Source organism: Hordeum vulgare, chromosome 7H, assembly GCF_904849725.1.
Source record: "Hordeum vulgare subsp. vulgare chromosome 7H, MorexV3_pseudomolecules_assembly, whole genome shotgun sequence".
In the NCBI taxonomy this organism is placed as follows: domain Eukaryota; kingdom Viridiplantae; phylum Streptophyta; class Magnoliopsida; order Poales; family Poaceae; genus Hordeum; species Hordeum vulgare.
Genome location: NC_058524.1, coordinates 60,699,050 through 60,705,427, shown reverse-complemented (window position 1 = coordinate 60,705,427; position 6,378 = coordinate 60,699,050). Strand labels below are relative to the sequence as shown.

The following is a 6,378-nucleotide window of genomic DNA, read 5'->3' as shown; positions in this document are numbered from 1 at the left end:
AACAGGCTCCACGGGCATGGAACACCAAGTTAGACACCTATCTGACTGGGTTAGAGTTCAAAAGGTGTCCCTGTGAGCATGGGATTTATGCAAGAGGAAGTGCTAGATCTCGGCTGGTAGTTGGGGTCTACGTAGATGATCTGATCATCACTGGATCAGATGAGGAAGAGATCAGAAGGTTCAAGGGTGAGATGCAGAAGCTGTTCAAAATGAGTGATCTTGGGCATCTGAACTACTACCTGGGGATAGAAGTTCACCAGCACAGTGGGGGAATTGATCTCTGCCAAGCTGGTTATGCTGCCAAGATTCTTGAAAAGGCAGATATGACAGGTTGCATCTCTTGCCCTGTTCCTATGCTGCCCAGGTTCAAGTTAAGCAAAGACAGCACTGCGCAACGAGTTGATACAACAGAATTCAGAAGTGTAGTAGGCATGCTGCGCTATCTCATTCACACAAGGCTTGATCTCCCTTTTCTCAGTTGGCTTCGTGTCAAGGTTCATGGAGGCACCTACCCAGGAACATCTGGCTGCACTGAAGCACATCATGCGCTATGTTGCAGGAACTCTGAATTGGGGAGTGCACTACTCCCGTGGCGCAGTTGATGCTCCCCTGATCGGATACAGTGACAGTGATCATGGTGGATGTATGGACACGCGCAGAAGCACCACAGGGCTCATGTACTTCTATGGAAGCAACCAGGTGAGCTGGAAATCAAAGAAACAGAGCATTGTGACCCTTTCTTCTTGCGAGGCTGAGTATGTTGCAGCAGCAACATCAGCTTGCCAGGGCGTGTGGCTAGCACGCCTTCTTAGTGAGATCAAGGTGGAGACAGTGAAACCGGTGGTGCTCAACATGGACAACAGATCAGCAATGTCATTGTGCAAGAACCCCGTTTTCCACAAGCGAAGCAAGCACATCGATATTAAGTATCATTATATCAGAGAGTGTGTGGAGAACGGGAAGATGCAGATTGAATTTGTGAGGACCGAAGAGCAGATGGCCGACTTGCTCACCAAGGCACTCGGTCGTGGGAAGCTCCAGGAGCAGCGCACGCAGATCGGCATGGTGGAGATCACAAGAATGCACAAGGTTTAGGGAGTGAATGTTGAATAAATCCTAGTGCATCTCTTGGTGTTAGATAGTTAGTTTCCTTACTCTGAACTTTACTGTAGCGTTTCAGGCTGTTGTCGCTGTGGACTACAGCTAGTTCAGATCCTCATTTCTCGGTCAGGTTAGTTAACTAGCGATAGGGTTAGTTGTCCTGGTCTTTGCCTAACAAACCAGGACCGATTCCAGCGGACACACGACCCACTCGTGGGATGGCACGAGATTTACGAATCGTGGAGTTCAGCTCCTCCTTTTGTACTCTGAATAAGGTGATGGAATAGACAGACAGAAAAGTTGCAGTTCAGGCAACACAAAAACGACTGTCCTCTGCTCGATTAGTTCATCGCACTTAGTATCTTTCGATCTTCAGTGATAACAGGTGCACCGGTGCTTATGATGCTACCGGTGCAGCAAGCTCACAAGCTCACGTTGCACATTTTAAAATTTTGCAAAATTTCTGAAAAACAATTAGCACATCCATATAATATAAATGTAGATCGTCATAAAAATTCAAGTCAAAATTCAAAATATAGCTCAAAAAATAAAAATGATAAACTTAAAACTGAATCTTCACCTAATATTAAAAGGAGGAGGCTTTCATAGTTCTCTATAAGTCACTCTTTTACATCCATTGATTTATGTTAATCATGTTTGACGCCTGAGATTTGAAAATAGAAAAAAAAGACACGATGGACTGCTCATACAGAATTGACGTACACCCCCGACGGCCAGCAGACCAAGGCGACAGTTGGAATCACATTTGTAGGGCTATGGCAGCCGCGCACAGGACCAGCTCGCCGAAGGCGGAGTAGGCGCCCTCGCTGCAGAGTGCGTCCCTGACGAAGCTGGGCGCCGAGATGGCTGCACGGACAACGTGCTCGCGCCGGAGCATCCCAGCCGCCGGGAGGGCGCGAGCTCGAGCGTGCCTAATCCGAGGATCATGCATCCATCATGCCTAATCCGAGGATCCATTGATGAATGGGGAGCTATAAAACATATCGCCTTCGAGAGTCTAAGCCGGTATATCATATTGAGATTTACGAAATCATCATGAATGTTTCGTTGTCGACGAGAACGTCTTCTCCCACCGAATACGCATCGTCGGAAATCCTGAAATAAACTAAAAAATAATCCGAACATCAAAACTTAAAAGTTAATGGGTTTGAAATTCACTGTCACTCTAACTAGCCAATTAGAGGTAGGTTCGATTGTGGGAGTATGAGATTTATGGGATTGACCCAACAAACTAGCAAGAATGAAGTATATTTCATAAACAATTAAGTGTTACTTAGATCATCTCCAACAGTCCGTATGTTCAATCGTTGGTATAAGTGTCCACATCATCAACCAACAACACATCATACAAGCTCTTCAATAGAGTGTATGTTAACCGTATGTAAAATAACTAAGTGGGTTCATTAAATATTAAAGAAATAACCATGTTTACCTCGGAGCTTGTGCATGAATCGTTGCTTCAAATTCATACGGTTTCATTCTCTCTCTTCTTTTATTATGTGCCATGTCATCAAAATCATCTATGTGGCAATTTTACCAACGATGATCATACGATCATTGAAGATGCCCTTAGCACGTGTGTTACCGTTTCTCGAAAAATTAATCTGTCGTACAATATGATTTTCATCGCTAGCATGGTCCATACAACTCGACTAAATTATTTGAAGGTTTAAACATTCTCTTGTGCTAGCACAATTCACACACAAGTGTGTCGTGTGATGGACGTGCTCATGACCTTGATATGCCCCTAAACTCAATCCTACCTTAATTGTTGAGATTTATGAGATTGACCCAACAAACTAGAAGGGATGAAGTAGATTTCAGAATTATAAGAAAATAATTAAGCATTACTTGCCACGGGTGTTAGTGTTTCTTCAAATGTTCGTCCGTCCTACGCATAGAATTTTCATCGCTAGCACGGCCCATACTACTTGACGAGATTATTTGAAGTTTAAACATTATCTTGTGCTGGCAAAATTCAATCACAAGTGTTTCGTGTGATAGACGTGCTCACCGCCTCGAGAATGACCATGTTCGGTGACCTATAAAACTAGAAGGGATTTTTTTGTAACCCGGATGAGATCTTGAAAAACTTCTTTAAAAGGAAACACAAAATTTTTGCCAAAAGTGGTGATGGCAATCAGAGCAACATGTGCTCCGACCATATCGTTCGTGTTGCTTCGACCGCCCGGCCTGGCCAGTGGCCACCGTGCAGGACCAGAGCTGGCACTTGACGCCACGGGCGATGAATACTTGGACCAGAGCTCGCCATCTACCCCTGCCAGATCCGGCACGATTCAGATTACGTTAAGCGCCACCACTCCAACCACCGCTACTGCCATTTTAGTGACCAGGACCATCTCGTCGTGTTGCTCTGACCGCCCGGCGTGACCACCGTGCAGGATGGTGATGGCAATCAGAGCAACAAGTGCAACAACCATCTCGTCGTGTTGCTCCCACCGCCCGATGTGGCCACCGTGAAGGATCCAGATCCGGCACGCTTCAGACTACGTTAAGCGCCACCACGCCAACCACCGCTGCTGCCATTTTAGTGACCACTTTGGCATGCACGACGATCCACCGACGTCGGATTTTGCACCAGCTGGCCGGCGTGTCCACGGCCGGATAGAGACAGGTCATTTCTGCGTTCATGTCACGGCCTGCCAATAAATCACGTGTCCCTGCAACACTCTGTCTCATCCATGATCTGTCCCACTATCACGTGCGAGAATTACGTCCCTGCTTTCATTGGAAGTGTCGGGTCCACTCCGCTGGGTGCTTTGATTTACCGTTCTGGTAGAACGTTCTTACATTGCTATGGGCTACTAGTAACAGCACGTATAATCGAATAATGTGGGATGAAAACAATGGACTATAAAGCTAGCCAAGATTTTACCTATAAGCCTAACGTTGTAATTCGCGTTACACACATATGTATTGTATCGTCAGTTTTTGTCCCATCTTATGTCAAAACTTCAGTTCAGTCAGCTTGGCTAGCATATTGTATATCGTTCTTGTTTTCGGTCAGATGAGTTGTTGTTTAGTTGTTGTCTTCCTCGGTTGCTGTTTGTTGTCTCGGCAAGATAAGCTAGCCCAGAGTTTACCTGTAATCAAGCCTAATATATGTTGTAATGCATGTGGAAATGGAACCGACGACACACATGTGCACGTGCGTTGCCACGAAATAGAAAGAATATTCATAGATAAAACGCTTGTGTACAAATAAATGACATGGCCCACCCACTCGTAACCCTCGCAATGCATATTCGCTCCTCTACTTCAGCCACTATGAGGTTCTTCAACCCCCCCCCCCCCCCCCCACACACACACACCCTGGTGTCCATCGCCATTTCTTCCGTGTGTCTCCTCCCAATCTCATCATGCCATCATTTTCGTATACCCGGTTTTTCTCTTTAGTTTTGATGACTTCTATTAGATGTCTTCAAACCCTGCCCTAACTCTTTAGTCCGAAAGTATATCTGAAAGAAAATATAGTCTCCAAAAATAAGTAACATCTTTGCACACTATCCATTTCCAATAGGCTAACAAAACGTCCCCTCACCCCAAACCGTCCCTCCCCTTTGTGCTATCGCGATCATATATTTCCGCTATCATGATCATATATAGATGTTAACAATCATATGTACCAAAATTCAAGCCAACCAAGTGGACAAAAAAATTGTATGATTTGAACACCAATCTAAAAGATACCGAAACCTAGAAATTAAGAGAATCATTGTGGAACTTCATTGTATCCATACCCCGAAAGTCCACGTGCATGAGAATAGAGACATTCTACTTTAAAACAATGGGTGCTTAACCTGTATTGGTCCTTGCGCAGACGGATAACTAATACTCTAATGGATATATTAACAATTCAAACTTGAGAAAGAATAGATACATAGGGATGGTAATAACTGACCAAATACTTTTGTATAGTAGACTATCAAAAGTACCTATCCCTATGCGGCTATGCAGAATCAACTCGGTTCAATCCATGACCGAAGGGAAAAGAGTCCATCGATACAGCAGAAGCAATGCAATTGAAGCTGGAGCAAAAGCACCACGAGATAATCACATCAAACAATTAGCTTGTGGAGAACTGTCAATACTTCCACGTCAGTTATTAAAGATGTCTGACACAAACAAATGTTCTTGGTTGTAGATTTTCTGAAATAAGGAGTAACAATTAATCAAGGATGATGAAGCTACCGACAGTATCATCTTTATTACCTTACACTGACCCATACTAAGTAAACTCACCAGGAAATGAAAGAGCGTATTTGGGCTCTATGAATCAACATTCTTAAATAGAAAACAAATATAAGTTTGAGTGAGAAATGAATACTTCTCTACATTTAGTTTTGTAGAAAGATGAAAAAGGAAACATACAGGTATGTGGCATATTAGTCTCTTTGGGTGGTCACTGAATGTCTGAAACATGTTCTCTCATATTCCATCTTGCAAATCAGTCTAAATTTTTGACTCTAATGCAACATGTAAAATCCTGGTTGATGGAACTCCTTCATATATGCATCTGATACTCCTAACATCAACTGTATTGAAAGTAACAGTCCCATGTTATATGCAAAACAAATTGCAGAGTGCAGATCCATCATGAAAGTAGTTTTCTCTGTGTATGTTTCTCTTAAAACTAAGCAAGATACAAAAAGAAGGAAATAAATGCTTGTGATTAGGAAAATGACGCACCAGGGGGAGTATATAGACACAAAAGATCAAACGATGCAAAATAACTGGAGGAACACAATATGAATCCCGAGATCAGCTACATTGTTACCAAGATGATTCTCGCGGTGACAGGTGGGCTGGTCGAGTATGTGATCGTCTTCCTAGAATCCCAGTCATCAAGGATGTCTGAATGTTCATCCTGTCATTTAATTTGGTCGATTGTTGAGCCATGAACAAAAAGTATAACTTAATAATTACACACGTCATGATTGTATTTTGATATGCTTATAAGATAACACCTGTACTCTCACATACATCCAACTATGGGTCATCATAAGGTTCATGTTCCTGCAAAAGAATAGGAAAAACAATGAGCAATTTAATCCGAAGAAGGAGAAGATCAACAAAAACTACAGGAAATCAAAAACAGCTAGGTGCCATGTCAAGATCCTTAATCAAAAGGGAACTATATATATTAGTTCAATATAAACGGCAATATGAAAAGCATACTGATTAGGAAGCATTAGTTAACCCAACATATGATTTCTCCTTCCTGACTACTTTATC

At 43.0% G+C, this 6,378-nt stretch overlaps 1 long non-coding RNA gene across 1 annotated transcript; it reads right to left on the bottom strand.

Annotated features, from left to right (window-relative positions):
- Positions 1-5,195: 5,195 nt before the first annotated feature.
- Positions 5,196-5,917, bottom strand: LOC123411057. The gene is made up of 2 exons (XR_006613164.1): positions 5,833-5,917; positions 5,196-5,292 (listed from the first exon to the last, which is right to left on the bottom strand). It is a non-coding gene; the product is annotated as an uncharacterized LOC123411057 (long non-coding RNA).
- Positions 5,918-6,378: the final 461 nt, after the last annotated feature.